This window comes from Neodiprion pinetum, chromosome 1, assembly GCF_021155775.2.
Source record: "Neodiprion pinetum isolate iyNeoPine1 chromosome 1, iyNeoPine1.2, whole genome shotgun sequence".
Lineage (NCBI taxonomy): Eukaryota > Metazoa > Arthropoda > Insecta > Hymenoptera > Diprionidae > Neodiprion > Neodiprion pinetum.
Window position 1 is genome coordinate 1,828,198 of NC_060232.1, and position 16,333 is coordinate 1,844,530.

Below are 16,333 nucleotides of genomic sequence, written 5' to 3' on the forward strand. Positions count from 1 at the left end.
GATCGCGTATAGCTGCAGGAGCAGCGATAACCTTTTCAATTAATTCCGACATGCCCGCGTCCCGCAGGACGTCGTCTCGCAGCGAAGGAAAATCGTCGGGATTCCGTCGGCCTTAAAGCTGGCTGAGAAAGGTACGACAAATTTTCGGGGAAACAAATGGGATGGAAAAATGAAGAAAAAATGGGGGACGGGAGGAGGGAGAAGAAAAGGCCTCGGATCAGCCGATCCTGACGGATACATTCGTTGTTGTTCGAGTAGCTTTACATGCAAATCCGGTCGAACCACCCCCGACTTTTTTCCCTTATTTCGTCCTTTTCCTCCCCCCCCCCCCCCCCCCCCCCCCCCGCCACTTTTTCACTCTCCATCATTATTTTCGCTCGTTTATCTTGCCGAGTTGACAATTCCCGACAGCGTTACAAAGCCGACTAGCCGCCGCACGTATTCCAATTTCTTGTGTGCGCAGATTATATGCGATATATTATGCACGTATTATGTACAGGCACGTATAAGGTGACACAGATTTATATCGGCTTTGATCAGGGAAAGACAATCGCGGTTTAACTGTCAAGCGAAACGCGGGTCTGAGTTGAAGTTCCGAATTTGAAACGTTCCGAAAGCGCGAAACTCCAAATTTTTTCGTGGCGAAACTTAAAGTACAGAAATCAAACTCTTGCGAGACATCAAAGTTCCGATTGATCCAAGATTTTCGGTTCCGTGAATTTATGGCTTGGTGAAATTTCACCACTTTGATCTTTCTTTGTTTTGGATTTTTCATATTTATAATGTTCGGAATCTTGGTAATTCTGATTTTTAGTTTTTCTGATTTTTTACAACCACTAGTCGAGTAAACCACGCTGTGTGAGTAGATTTCAACTTTCGGAATTTTCCCATGTCGTACCTTGAATTTTCGGAATCTTGAATTTCGAAACTTTGAGCCATCAGCCTTCCGACCATTCGAAATTTCGTCGTTTCTTCGAAAGTTTGCATTCTCTACTTCGAATTTCGCCACCAAATAATTCGGAATTAGGCGCTTTCGGAAGGTTTAAAATTCGGAACACAAACCCGGCCCCCAAAATGCAATTCACATTGTAGGTTACGCCTGCAGGCTCTAAGATAATATTGTTGGGGTGAGCCGCCCTCATCCTTTAGGAATTTCAAAAGCATCTTGTTCCAAGTATCATCTTTACTCGTATCGTATGTCTAAATAATGTATTACAGATAAGAAGCTGTGAGATGTTCCAGGTTTTTGTCACCCCGCGGTTTAAACAAAGAAATACATTCTTATTATACGCGTGACAGAGGAGAGAATAAAAAAATTCTTTCTTTTTCCGCGCCTTCGTTTCATCTTGCTTTCCGCATACTTCGCGTATTATTATTATTATATGAAAAAAAAAAAAAAAAAAAAAAACAAAACGCGTAAGTCGATCTAACGAGGCGTTGAAATTTTTTTTTTCTTTATCTTCTTCTTCACGCTTTCGGCATTCTTTTTTCTTCTTCTCCTCTTCCACCATCCTCACGCCTTCTTTTTACCCCCTTTTTCGCCGTGATAAGCCTGAGAACGTCTCAACGATTTATATAAGTATACGACAAGACGCGACACGATGCTCCGACATTTTTTATTTGTTTTCGGTCTTTTTATTTCTCCACTTTCCGTCTACCTTGTCATGCTCAATTTTTCATCCGCGTGGGCAGAATGCAATCAACGTTTCGAAGAATGGCTGAAATTGTATCCATCCGACCGATGATACGGAGAAGAAAATTCAGAAACGGATTGTTTGCAATTGCCTGTTTTTTATTACCATTATTCCATCCCTGGATACATCGATGTTTCAGTGTCGCGTGGAATGATGCCTGAATGAAAACCCGAACTCAAGCATCACGCAAGATACATTCAGTTTAAAGATTGAAAAAAAAAAGGTAACAAGAAATAAAATAAAAAAACTCGAAAGCTTAATCTGACGGAATGCTGATTTGGAGAACGTGGAGTTTATGAATATTGCGTTGGCATAAAAAGAGGAAAGAATTTTGTCAGGTCGCAAAGTATATAAATAGAGTTTTATATATACATATATATATATTATTGTATATATATAATGTGTAATGTATAATGTATTTGACGAAGTGAATTAGGACGGATTTAACTGCGTGCGTCGAGAGTTCCTGTTCCCGGGCCTGTTTTGTTTTTTCTCCATATATATATATATTACAAAAAATATACCTATACATATACAGCTCTTTTAAATATTTCGAAGAACCTGGAAATTTATTCATTCTCGAGGGATAAAAAATTCATCCCCAAAGTGAAACCGACCTGACCCGCGAATTCGATATTCAACAGCTACTGCAAGTATTTTAGGTACATAGGTATAACTGTTTCGTCGCAAGGTCGATGCATATTACGTGTATTTTATCAAATATTACGTTGTTGGTGCGATGGCTGGTAAGCTAAAAATAATCCATGTATCGATTGATCGAGTTCGAAAAATAATCGATTACACTCAATTGTTCGGGGAACGATAATCGATTATTTTCGATCATTGTTACCGTTGGTCGTTCAAACAAATTGATCGAAACATTCGTGATAATTTTGACCCGTACTTACCTACTTGGCGTATTCGTAAAAATTCATGTATAAGTAAGTGAAAAATCATCGACTCGATTGAACGACGAGCCGGATATTTTATTCTTTTCTCTTTTCGTTTTTCCCTAGATAATAACCGACTTGCCACCCTCGGAGGAGTAACGACCCCAAAATCCCGGATTATTAATACCTCTTGTTAAATTTTACCGCCGTCGTAAATTAGTCCGCATTATACCAGCTACGCCGAACATCGTACCTGTATACCGTATATAATACAACGCGTCTTAAAATATTTTCATCCTGGTATAGATTTCTGATACACGTTATACTCTTCGTATAAAGTATACGCGAATCGATCTCATCCGATCGATTAGACAATTCAGGGAGTAAATTTGTATTTTGACAATAATATTCTATACCTAGTATTATTCGTTTGGTTCCAGGAGTCGAGGAATTTACGCAATCGATCGATCCAATATAATAATAATATGACAAGGTAAATAACTCTCCGGAAGATCGAACTTGACGCATTCGCTTTTTTTACCATTTTCTCGACACGCGTAATTATTATTAAGTATTAAATTATTGTCAAGTACGTGAAATAGGGGTAAAATTTTCCGACAAATCGACTGCCGCTATTTATTGTTTAGAATTATTCTTACATTGCGAGAGGAAAGAAAATTTTGCCCAAAATAATTACCAAAAAAAAAAAAAAATAAAAAAGCAACTCAATTTCTGAAACATGTATTCAAAGCATCTAAAATTCGTTCAAAAACCGTTTCTTTATTCAAATAAAAGCGTTTTGAGCAAATATTTTGATTTTAACCAAAACAATAAATCTCGAATTACATAATCGCGGAGTTTTTCCGATGTAAAATTAGGAATTCAACGTTGAGGATCGCTTAGCGATATTGAGTTGGTAGAATCTGGGGTTCGCGTCTTGATTACAAGTGGTTTACCTATGAGCCGGTTATAATCGCGTAAAGTATCGCAGCCGCTTTGCCGCGAGCCAATTTGGCGACCTGCGGGTTCAACGGGCACCTTGGTAGTAGGTTGAAACCTACTACTTGGCTATTTACGCAAATAACTTGGCCCCGCAAGGCGAGAATCGAGAGAAAGAGAAGGATAGAGTTCCCGCTAAATTGAGTCTGTTAATTGCCGCAGTGCCTTAATTTCGCTCCCCGTATCCGAACACTCGCGCGTTTTATACCTACGTGGGTAATTCGCATTATATAACGTACGCCTGCGGGATCAAAGTTGCCGTTTTCAGTTTGGCAATACCTGCAGCAGACAGGCGAACGGGCGGCACTCTTAAAACTGAAAATTAAACGTTAAATTCAGACGTCAGACCGAAACGATGTTCCCCCGGATTTTCCCGACAGACACGATCGCCTCGCCTTTTCGCTCGCTCGCTAATTTTTTTTTTTTTTCTTTTTCTTTCTCCTCCCCTCCCTTCACTTTTCCTCAAAGCAATTTTTTTCATATCGAACCGTAACGCAACGTTTTATACACACGTGCGTGTACGTCTGTATACCTTTTCCGTGCAACGAATATGAAATTCCCGACGTTGCGCAATTTATTGACTTGCGATGGTGAATTTTTTTTTTTTCATGTCAAACGTTTGGGCAAAGCGACAAAAAAAAAATAATGGAAAAAATAAAAACATTAAACACAAAATTCACGTTTTTTCTTCTTACTTCCGTTGTATTCTTGTACTGTAATATTACGGTGTATATCGATACGCGAATATTTGCGATACCTCGATTTTGACGTAAAAAATGATCGAAAAGAAAAAAAAAAAAACAGGTTTCTTAATTTAGAAATATTATTCAATTTTGTTTCAACAATTATACGTTTATACGCGCGAATTTAGACTAAATTCCATTCCGTAGCCCTTTGCAAGGTGTAATTTTATTCAACGATCTACCTAAGCGGATATAACAGTTACGTGAGACTTAATCGTGCGTTGTATGTAACATACATACATATATATGTACGCATACGTGAGTGTAGCTATCCCTAAAATGATTTCCGCCCCGCGTGTTTTAAGCGGACAGAACATCACGCCGAGCAAATTTATCGTATAAAGGAATTCAACGGTCGTTTCATCCTGCGGTCAATGGTTTAATATATATATATATATATATATAATGCATTCCGTAAAACATTCAGTTTCACAATTTGATCCTAAATTCCGTGTGCACTCTCTCTCTCTCTCACTTTGTACATACAACGATCAGAAGTACGAAAGTTTTTTTAATAGCTTTCATCCACCCCCCTCCCCGCTCTCTGTTTTTTTTTTTTTTTTTTTTTATTTTTATTGCCTGCCAGTGGCAAGTGAAACTGTTGCTGCCGCAGCTGCCGTTGCGATAATGCAGTGAAAAGTTGAATTTGAGAGAGAAGTTTTTCGGGAGAAGAATTTTTTGTTTATTTATCTATTTTTTTTTTTCACTCTACTTCTAACAGGAACGTGAAAAACTGGAACACAATTTTCTCCACGCGAGGAATTTACATACGCACGTCTACGCGGGAAAAAAATATCTCAACATTTCAGGTCTCATGTGATGAATATGAAATGGACAGTACCTAGTTTTTTTTTTTTTTTTTTTTTAGTCAAATCTACAGGAATCGCGGTGTATCTTTCTAAGCATATTAACTCTTACTATTTGTTTTGCAATTCTAATTATCGGTTTTTTTATATCTTACCACAAGTGCTGTAGATTTAACTCGAAAAAAGTACGAGGTTGAAGTTTCAAATGTTATCGTAAAGAAAAAATGAAGGATAAAAAATAACTAATTTTCATTATTCGAAATGACTTTGAAGAAACAGAGATTTTGAAATATGAGTATACTCTGTTTTATTACTGTTCGCTCAATTCCAAGCAATTCCAAAACTGCAAAATAACGGATTTTGTCAGCATAAATCGTTGCGATAACCTTGCTAACTTTAACGTCATAAAAAAGTGCTGTCCATATAATATTCATTGTTTTTTTTTTATTGTTTAAGTATATACCCGTGCATGAGTGCTGCAACATTACATGTAACCTATACCTATATACATGTATATTATATATATATATATATACATATGTAACCGAAGTATTATTTAGGTTTACCCTGGGTGATTAATGGCGAGACGCACTCGTAGAGTAGAGTCAAAGGCTCTGCGACCGGCCGGAATATGTGCCATGTATATGCTTGCTTTGTATATACATATAGAATGTATGTGCCGTATATACGTAGCTATACATATGCATCGGAGATTGAGAAACTGTGCAAGCTGCATAAGGTAGGTTTACAATACGCCTCATCATGTTGGATAGAGAATACACAGAATATTTCACACACATTCCAGATTCACGATCCCGTAACAAATCTATCGATCAACTTACGTTGCACTGAATACGTGTAATACACGTTTATAGGCTAAGTATATGGACAAAAGATTGTGAATAATAAATGAGGATTATACAACCGATGTATTATTATTACTATACACATGTATAATAATTAATGATCTGATGGAAGTTGCAGGATAATAAGAAATAAAATCGGTGCCACGTTTCAGCGACGAGAGAATTAATAATTCATTACATTTTCAATTAATATTTCCTAACGCGAAATCCGGGAGAAAAAAAAATTCCAACCAGTTATACTCGAGGAAATGTAATTGCAAAAATCGTTCCACAGGTTTAATCCCCACGAGAATAATAACTTGCACATATCGTATGTAGTAAATGTGTATTTTTTTTTTCTTCCTCTTCTTCCACATTTTATTAGGCAACAATTTTAAACGTGACAATTTTCGTCCCACGCGTATTACACAAAATGCAAGAGTGGCGGGAAAGTAAATTGTTTTAGAGGAATTTCCGTTTCCCGCAAAGAGAGAGAGAGAGAGAGAGAGGCATAAAAGTTCAGGTAGACTGAAATTCAGTAGTTTCGATATAACTATTTTACCCATCACCGCGGCATTACTGCAATCTATTTCCTTTTCACCCTTCTTCTACATTTCATTTTTCTTTTTTATTATTGTAGCCGCACTTGGTACACTGCAACGCGACGACAAAACGAGGCTCCTTTCCTCGTTGACAATAGATAGATAGCTTACACATACATACATAGGTACATGCATATACATGTATTATATATAGTATAAGTATACAGGATATACGGATAAGCGGAGAAGGAAAACACGACGAGTATAAAATGTAAAAAAAAAACGAAAGAAAACGAGAAAATCGACGTGCAGCGGAAAAGTATTAGAGTTGTGTTACATCGCATGTATACGTATACGTACGTTACACAAACACACACGCGCACAAAACTGTAGATATATCGCATTATTCGGGTGCAGGATACGAGGAGCTTTGATACGACAACTGCAGCGGGTCGATCTTCTGCAGAGGACCAGGAAATAACCGGCGACGCTTCGCGAAACTCGCAATCCATTCGGTGCAAAAATTTTGCGACAAACTTTACAGGAAATTCGATTTTATACGTGTGTGGGTGGATACTTTCTCAGCGCTTCTCTTTTATCCTTTGCCGGTTGTAAAACAGAACTTTCTTGATAAAAATTATCCGGTAAGAAAAATAAGAAAAAAAAAGCAGGAAATAAGGAAAAAGGAAGTAAAATCGAATCACGAAAGTTTTTCCTTTTCGCTAAATTTCAGCAACTATAATTCCGATACTTTTTTTTTTTTTTTTCTTCTTCTCTTCGCTCTTTTTATCAGAATCGATATCCGAACACCGGTTTTAATTAAATATTCTAATTTCATCGGTGAAACATGTGTCCGTGTGGTGTGGAAAAATTATGCGGTTGTTGAAATTTATTCACCTGTTTCCCTCCGAACTCTGATTAAATCGAACCCTCACGATTACTTCAAGCAATTATTTATTTATTTATTTTTTTTTCTCGTTTAATCAGTTTTTGCTCGAGTTATTTTTCAACTTGCTCATTGCTTTGAGGAAAAAAACGTTTGACGGAGGAAATATATTCAAGTTTCAACGCGCCGATAAAATTGATCCATTATACACGCGAAGTGAAGGGATTTGAAAATCGATCGTTTCAAACTCTTCGCGCTGCTTGACAAGTGTAAATTTCACGTCAGTTTTGGGCTCTGAGCGAGCAGCGAAAAGCGGTAAGCCCTGCCGACCTTAATCAGTATTTGACCCTTGCAAATAACTTTGTCGGAGCAGAATTCCTATCAGACTAGCTGCAGAGGTTAGGGACTTCCTATTTACATCCCATGGCTGCCGGCCACGCCCACATGGAAAACCGTGTCCTACTTTCGGTTGAAACTTCGTGCGTTTCCGAAAACCGTGGAGTGCGCGGTGGAAGCTCAGCGTCTTGCAAACGAGTCGAGAGAGAAATTCCGACCCTTCGATGTCGTCTGCGACATATCCGAGGTGTGACCTCGACAGGGTGTCGCCGCGACAAATTTATTGGAAAAATTCTAGTAGTAAGTTACTGAAATTCTATTCAAGTTCGATACAAATTGAAGAAGAATATTGTGTATACAAAAATAGAAAAAAAAAAAATAAAAATGAGTTTTAACCAATTTATTTTCTCGACGAAAAAAAGTAAACTTGCTGTCTCAAAAAATAATTTCAATTCCCATGTTAGCAAAACCGATATTTTCAGATTTTTCCACGACCAAATTAAAAATCCCCTGACAATCCTAGGTTTTTCAGGATTTCCAGACGTCCGGCCGTCCTGCTCCAGGTAATATTCAAATATCACGCGAAATTCGAGTTCGGAAACGTCGTGTTAGACCAAGAAAATTCGGGGCGATCGTAAACTAAAATTCGAAAAAAGTTGATACGCGATTGTTAAAATCACCGCGATTCTCCCGTTGCGCGCAAAACATAAATCAGATAAGAATAACCGAACGCGAGAATAAATTAAGCTTTTGAACGAATATTGCATCCGTTTGTCCACATTTATTATTTTATTTATATAAATATGAGAAATCTAATTTATAATGCAAAGATAACGGTAAGAGGACGAGAAAGAGAAAGAAAAAGAATAACAAAGTGGCGGAAGGTGATAGTTTGCAGAAGCTCTTTTTTCCCCCCAGCTTTGTTATCCAAGCTGTCTCTGCGTAAGAGCAGTTTCACAGAGTTTCACCCTTTTGCGAAAAAAGAATTCAAGTCCCGTAATTGTTTTCGCCAAGTTGAAATATACCTATACATTTATATTATAACAGCGAGGAGCGGAGATTTGACGCGTTGCTCGTAATTTCGTTCCCTGCAAAATTACGACCGCTGTGCCGAACTCCTCGGATTTTCCTGATAATTCCATTTCGAGCTTAACTTTAATAATAATTCGGTTTTTGGGTCAGAACAGATGTTAATCAGCGGACCGAGATTATTACCAAACTAGCCAGGTCGAAACTCTGTGCCCAGCTTTTCTTCCTCGAATCGCCGGAATCCTCCCCCCCTTTCCCCGCCGCTCGTTTCGTTTGACACGTCCCTGAACTTTGCGAGCTCGTCGTAAAGCTAGCGCGAAGCTTAGCCACCATATAACACACCCTTTAATTATGCAAGATAATTGAATTGGATATGTCATTCGTACATTTTTTCCACCGTATCTCCACGCGTTTTACAAGCTTTGTTTCATTCCTTTCTCTTTTACCTCATTCCTCGAAGAACTTTTGACAACCCTCGTGATACCTGGGCGTTTGTTCGTTTCTTTCTCTCTTTCTTTCGTAAACGAAAATGAGAAAAAAAAAAAAAACACGAACACGAAAAGAAAATTATTTACCCTTGATTCGAATCAATGGCCCTGAAATTCTCCGAAGCGTATTGGATTCGATGCTTCATCGGATGGGATATGGAGGAAGATATTACAAGGTATATAAGGTATAGTATACCTATACGTATGTTATACACGTAAGGATGCGAGTCCTGGGGCTGCAGGACGGATCGATTATAACGTCGCAAAACTCGAAGAGATTTGGAGCACTTTGCGCAAAAGTGTGTATCATTATACCACGAGCTACATTGAGTGAGTGTGTAGCTTTCGATTTCGAATGCATTATATAATATATAGTGCCTGCCTGATCCTGTCGACCAACCGACCCAATGACGGGATGTTTCAATGAACAGCGACCCGAGGAGGAGGTTATTAATTCGAAGTACAAGTTCCGCCGTGTATCAGAGAGAGAGGATTTATTGGGACGGAGGGAGCAGGAATTTCGGGAAGATGTTCGGTGATGTGGAATTAAAGTGGAAAGACGTTATTTGATCGAACGTGACTATCGAGATTCGATGCGAGGATGTGTTGGAAGAAAAATTCGTCGAGCAAAAGCGCGATGAATCAAAAGTTTGAAAACAGGCTGGTCATTAATTTTTGCGAAAAAAAATTCAACGGCACTTCCACAAGTTTTCCAGGACCTAAAAAACTAGTTTTCACTGACATTTTGTCAGTTCTGGTAAGTTACTAAAACCGAAATTGTTCAGCTTATTACCTCTATATTCGGTTCAAATTCAATTCAAATAAAAAAATAAAAAAATATATACATATAATTTACAAAAAAGTCAGTCTAAGCCAATTTGCTTTCTCGACAAAAAAAGAAAAAGAAAAAAAAAGTAAACTTGTTACCTCAAAAAATCATTTCTAACATCCGTTATAGTAAAACTGATATTTTCAGTTTTTTCCATGACCAAATTAAAAATCCCCCGACATTTCCAGGTTTTCCATTTTTTTTTCAGGAGTGTGGCCACCCTGAAGAAGTGCCACTGAATTTCAACTGGTGCAGAGCCTGAATTTTTTACCCATACAAAACAGCACAATATCATCGCACGAGATGCCAAAGGAGAAAATTCCTGACCGATTGACTCTATCAAAGGCGAGTTAGAGTCGCTTTTCATCTTATTTAAATACAAACACGATATTAAATAGACGTAGCTGCTAGAATCTGAGATCGCTGAGTTTGCCTGACTCTGTAAGACGAGGTCAAACACATCGAGTCTCGGGGGTTTGCGTATTCCTACGAATCGCCTGCAATTAAACTTTATATAGAATCGACGGTTTACATTTTTTCTACGGCACGTCAAAACTTATAAACTCGAAACCTGGAATGGAACTGTATAAAAAGTCTAGCGTGAATATTTCTCGCACGGTGTGGAAAATTCGCCTTTTTTGTTGCTATATCTGTACTTTACGGAAAATTGACAGGAACGTACGCGATTGTTTTTCCTCTTCTATAACCGAGATAAATTTTTTGTCGTCATTAGTACACAGAGTCCCTAACTACTTGTCGCTTTTCAACGCATTCGAAAAATACAGTTCTGGTTATAAAATGAAAATCACAGTCTCATAGCTGCGGTAGTCGGAAAATCTAGTCTGTGTAACATTTGATTTAGATTACCAATCACCGTTACTGTACTTTTTTCTGACTATTGCGATAATATGATATTGTTTCGGCAATAAATGACGGCGAAATAAAAACCAGCAGATTTTACTAAAAAATGCAGTAAAAGAAAGACGCGAAGATTCTTAGTAAAAAATATCCATACGTGTCAACTGTACATTTCTTACTACAAATCTTTTATGTTTCTACATTATCATTCATTTCTGCATTTTACGAAACACATTTCACCAAAAACCCTAACGCGTCTCTCTTTTTCTGCAGTTTTCAGAAAAATCTGCTCTTTTATTTTCTCCGCCATCGATCTTGATACCTTCTCAAAGTGAGATTTTTTTAACATAATTTCAACAACATTGAAACAGCTTTCACAACTATGCTTGTTTTACAAAAATCTTCCGGCAACTCTAACGCTGCATAAAACTTTTCTCATGATGATATAGCTTTTTAAACGCCTGGAATGAAGAATAAAAAATTAGCTCTTCGCTATATCAGCGGAGTAATTACCCCCCCCCCCCCCCTTTTTCTCTCGATTTTTTTTTCTTCTTCGTCTTCTTCTTCTGCCAACTCTCCAAGTTTTCGTACCCCGTAAACGTAACGAACTAATCGGCCCCGAGCCGCGAATATATACACCGCAGAGGCAGGTACGGCGGTTCCGCGTCTCGATTTTAACGACTTTTCGTAAAAATGTCACGTTGAGAAATTTACGGCTCTCCCGAAGCAGCTCGAATTCCATCCGCGTGAGCCAAACTTCGACTCCGTTATACATGTACGAACATTTTTCTCTTTGGGAATAACCGATGAGCTTTAAGCGTTTCATGCGAATAAAAGTTCAACCTTTCCGTCGCGTAAACTGAGAAGTCTTGCGCGTCCAACTACTTCGTGTCATAAATCTTTTTCACTTCTTTCTACCCCACTTTATTACAACCTCACTTCACTTCACTCTTTTCGTTTTCTGGACGGTTTTTATTTTTTTTTTTTTTCTTCTTCTTGTCACACGATTGGAAAAATAATACAAATATTCAACCGTTCAACGATACAATGAAACTTAAACTGTTAACAAAGATTCTGATCCATTGAATTAGATTCCAATTTTTCCAGCACGTTTTCTTTAAATTCTAGCTTGTTTAATAGACGCTTGACTTAGAAATATTGTAGAAAAAAAATGAACGGAACAAAGTGACTAAAGGGAAACGATTTCCTCATGTCTCGTATCATCCATAAGTTCTTCCTTGAAGTTGTTACACACGCAGCTATGGTTATATAATCAAAACATTTAACCAAGAAAAAACAATTTCCCAACTCCCGTTCCTGCGATCTGTGCATAGATTTTACGATCCAACGTCTGCACCATTCAGCTGTGAACTTGTCTGTTGAGAAGATGAGAAGATGCGTAGAAAAGGAGACGCGAACCTTTGAAGCGAAAAAGCGTGGGAAAAACTGAGAACTGTGAGCAAAAAATAAAAGCTGATTGAAATTTGCTGATTAAATTTTTTTCATCACTCCTCCTCCTCCTCCTCCTTCTCATCTTTCATCTCCTAAATAATAATAATAATATAATTATCCCAACTTTTGGCGATTCCCGCTTTCATGGCTCTACAGGTTTTAATTAACGGTATTGAATGATAGCTGAATAATGTTTGGAAAAGAACAATGAAAAGTTTTTAAGTATATTACAAGAGGAGATATCGACAGGCTGGTTATCGTTTCCCAGGAAACGATAAGGCTCCACGTTTGTTTAAAGAGCCTCGAGTTTTTCGGGTTAAAAGTTGATTCTCGCCTTTTATTTTGTTTCCCGATTATTTATTGTATCGTCGTTGAAAATCGACGCGAAATTTCATACCGCGATACGATTATCAGCCTGGTAATATATTCGTTCATTACCGTGTTAATTACGCACACTCAAGTATATACGAGCTAATTTTCTCAGTCTTGATTATTGCACAACGATGTACGTGAGATCAGAAATCGAGATTGTGAGAAGAGAAGGAAAATGAGGGGGGGAAAGAAACCAGAAAACAGGCTACCACTGCAGTGCAGGTGTGATGAGTTCAATCTTTCCCCCCCTACGCACAGTCGTTAATCATTTTTATCGATTAAACGAAAATTTGGGGGAGGAAAGTGAAGAATAATGATGAGAAAAAAAAAAAGAACAAACGAAAAAAAAAAATATACTCAGGTCTCACGCATCTCGCGTGCAGCGATATCAGAGTCGATTTAGATCCTCGTTTGTACGAATTACGTGATTCGTGCCTACGTAAATAGTAAGATAAAAAAAAAAGAAAGAAGAAAAATTCAATCTCAAAACTCGAATCGTAGAATCGAAAGTAATAAAGCCTGACTCGATTTCATCCCCCTGGAATATAAAATTTTTCTTTGCAGCTGCGAGGGATGAAACTTTTCCGAAACACGTTCACGCACACACGCACACACACACACACGGGCACAAATGTGATGAAAGTTACTTTTTGTCGAACAATTTCCGACGCGTTATTACATCCGTCATGTATTTTCGATTTTACTTCGGTCCTTTATTCCTCTCCCCTCTTTCTTCTTCTTCTATTTTCAAGAAATTTAGTTTATTATCATCGCATATGGGCTATCGATTGACGTCGTATTGCGTTTCCGTTCAATCCTCTACACACTAAAAATATATCGCCTATTTCATGCTGCACGCTGTGTCGATTTAGAAAATGATTTACGAAGCCATTGTCTTAAACGTATAACATCATCATCATTATTATCATTATCGTTGTTGTTGTTGTTGTTGTTATTATTATTATATCATAGACACAACGTATTGTAAATCTTTTCTCTCCTTTTGCTCAATTTTTCAATCACAATACGTACAAAGGTAAAGTAAGTGTACCAATTATTGACCCTGTCCCAATTATTAACCTTTTTTTGGTTGCGTTCGTTCGATCCTTGGTTCCAAGATGACAAAAAAAATAAATTTCCAGTTTTTAATCCGCGAGGAATTCGTTTCGATTATTGAGAAACTCGCAATTTGTGCCGTAAATTTATAATTTTTGAAAATAAAATGGTCCAAGCGTATCGATAACCGGTAAACTTGGCTTAGTTAATAAGCATGAAAAATAAAATCTCCTATCGCCTAGATCAGACAGATCGAGAAATGAATAACCGGACCGCGATCCGAACCCTGATTAACGCGGTCCGTCGACGGATTCGCTTCCGCGTTTAAATCGTGCCGTTGCCGAATCCGCTCGATGTTTCGAATCGACACAACGGATGAACCGAGGAACGCGAAATGCGGCTCGAAGCTTCGATTTCTATCCTCGCGGCCGGTATGATTTAGGCACCCTGAATATTGGCGGCTTCGGGAGGGAGGATAGGAAACGGGTATCGAATTCCTCTCGTCAGATCGGAAACAGTTGGAGAATGCGGATACGCTGATACATACCTATATACGTACGTCACGGTACATGCAACGTGTATAATCTATGCGCGAGAGAACGTCGCTGTACGAATTCAATTTCCCTCGGCGACGAAGCCAAGATTTTCCACATGTAATTTATAATAAATCCTCTCACCGCATTACCTGCTATAATTTATATAATCAATTCCGCACGAGTACGCGATGCGTTGCAGAAAATCATTAATAATATTATTATTGTTATTATTAATATTATTGTTTTTGTTGTTGTTGTTATTATCACATTGTACACGCAAGAGTGACGTGCGAATAAAAATTACGAGGTTCGATAATCGGGGCTAATTATTTGTCGTCGAAACGATTTTGCGTTAGAGGTGAGAAAAAAATACGAAACGATATGAAAAACGAATTTCCAGTATTGCGAGAAGAGAAAAAAAAAAAAAAAGGTTAAACCGAACGCGTATTCGATGAGGAAATGAAGACTATTAAATCTCGATCACCGTTTAAGCCGCATTGATTTTTTTAATGCAAATTACAGATTCAAGGTATGTATATGTATAGCGATGTACGCAATCTGTTGGGCGATGGTTTAAAAGAAGATGAAAAAAAAAAAACTCTTGGCTAATTACGAAACGAGAACTCCGATATCGAAACGGCGTTCAATATTCAATGATATATATTCAAGTTGATTAATTCGCGATACATATTATGAATTGATAAGAGATGAGCGAACGAATCGAAAGAATTAGAAGATACGAAGATGAAGAGAAAAAAATAAACGAAGAAATAAAAAATTCACGCGTACGGTGTGAAAAACCCAGGAATATTTCTATTTTCTTTTCCTTTTTTTTTTTGTTCATCACGATTAAAAAAAAAGCTCACGCGATTTGCCGACCGAAATATTTCCTCCCTTTGCGATCGCGGTGCTAATAATTATACTATTGATCATACAGTCGTGGGTATTATTACGATCTTTACACGAATTTTTAAAAATTGTTTATTTATTCACGTTCGGTTTTAATTGATTTGTTTCGTTCTTTTTTTTTTTTGTCGCTATTTCGTTCGATTTGTTTTTCGATTGTTATTCTTCAATTTTCACACTACGCACTTGGTATCATAAAGCATGTAAATAACAATAATAATAATCATAATAACAACATCAACAACAACAACAACAATAATAATGATAAATATCTTTCGATCATCCACAATTTTTCCCATCTAAGGTAAATATATCAACAATGTATGAATTTGCGAAGAAGAAAGATATAATAAGAAAAGAGTCGGAGAATTGCAAAAATGAAAAAAATAAAAAACAATCACCGGTCAAGATCGATTTCTTTCGCAAATGGAACGAATTTTCCTTCCTCCACTAAAAACGTTGTCATTGGTAGGTATTTAATCCTTGACTCACCTTTGGCGAGGATTGTTATATTCTTTGGCGGTAGAAGAGGTCCTTTGAGAAGCGCAAGGGTGCAAAGTTGCAGAACGCAAGTAGCGAATGGATGGAGAAGTTCGTTATTTCCCACGTACCAAACACGGAGTGTCCCGCCGCGTCTACTGCTTCCCATTTATACGGTGGCGAGAGAGCTTGCCCACCTGTGCTTGCGCAGAGGGCGCCGTTCGCCGCCTCGGATCGAGAGGAGAGGAGAGGAGAGGAGAGGAGAGGAGGAGGCCCGGCGTCGCGGCGACGCGAAGCTGCACCCCGCGTCGTCCTCGAGAGATCGGAGGATCCGGAACATCCAAGGACATACAATTTTCATTCATTTTACCTGCCAATTAGGCACCGATGACGCGCGTCGATCTTGGAGAACGAAAAAGAAACGTCTTACTCTCGAATTTCCTCGAACTTTCAAATTTTAACGTACGAAACTTGCAGCAGGGAATAAAAGGAAGAGGATAGAGATCGAGGAGAAATTTTGAACAACGCACAGATTTCTTCTAACGGCAAAAGGGCGGGGTTGAAGTTCGGAATTTGAAAAGTGCCG

At 38.0% G+C, this 16,333-nt stretch overlaps 1 protein-coding gene across 2 annotated transcripts in view; it reads right to left on the reverse strand.

The window, feature by feature from the left end:
- Positions 1-15,919, reverse strand: part of Scp2 (Sarcoplasmic calcium-binding protein 2) — a 55,407-nt gene extending 39,488 nt beyond the window's left edge. Inside the window, exon 1 of one of the 2 annotated variants that reach the window (XM_046619250.2) lies at positions 15,760-15,919. The gene's annotated coding sequence lies outside the window, so the exon portion shown is untranslated. The remainder of the gene's footprint in view (positions 1-15,759) is intronic. The other variant, XM_046619257.2, reaches the window with a different exon arrangement.
- Between the last annotated feature and the right edge of the window lie 414 nt (positions 15,920-16,333).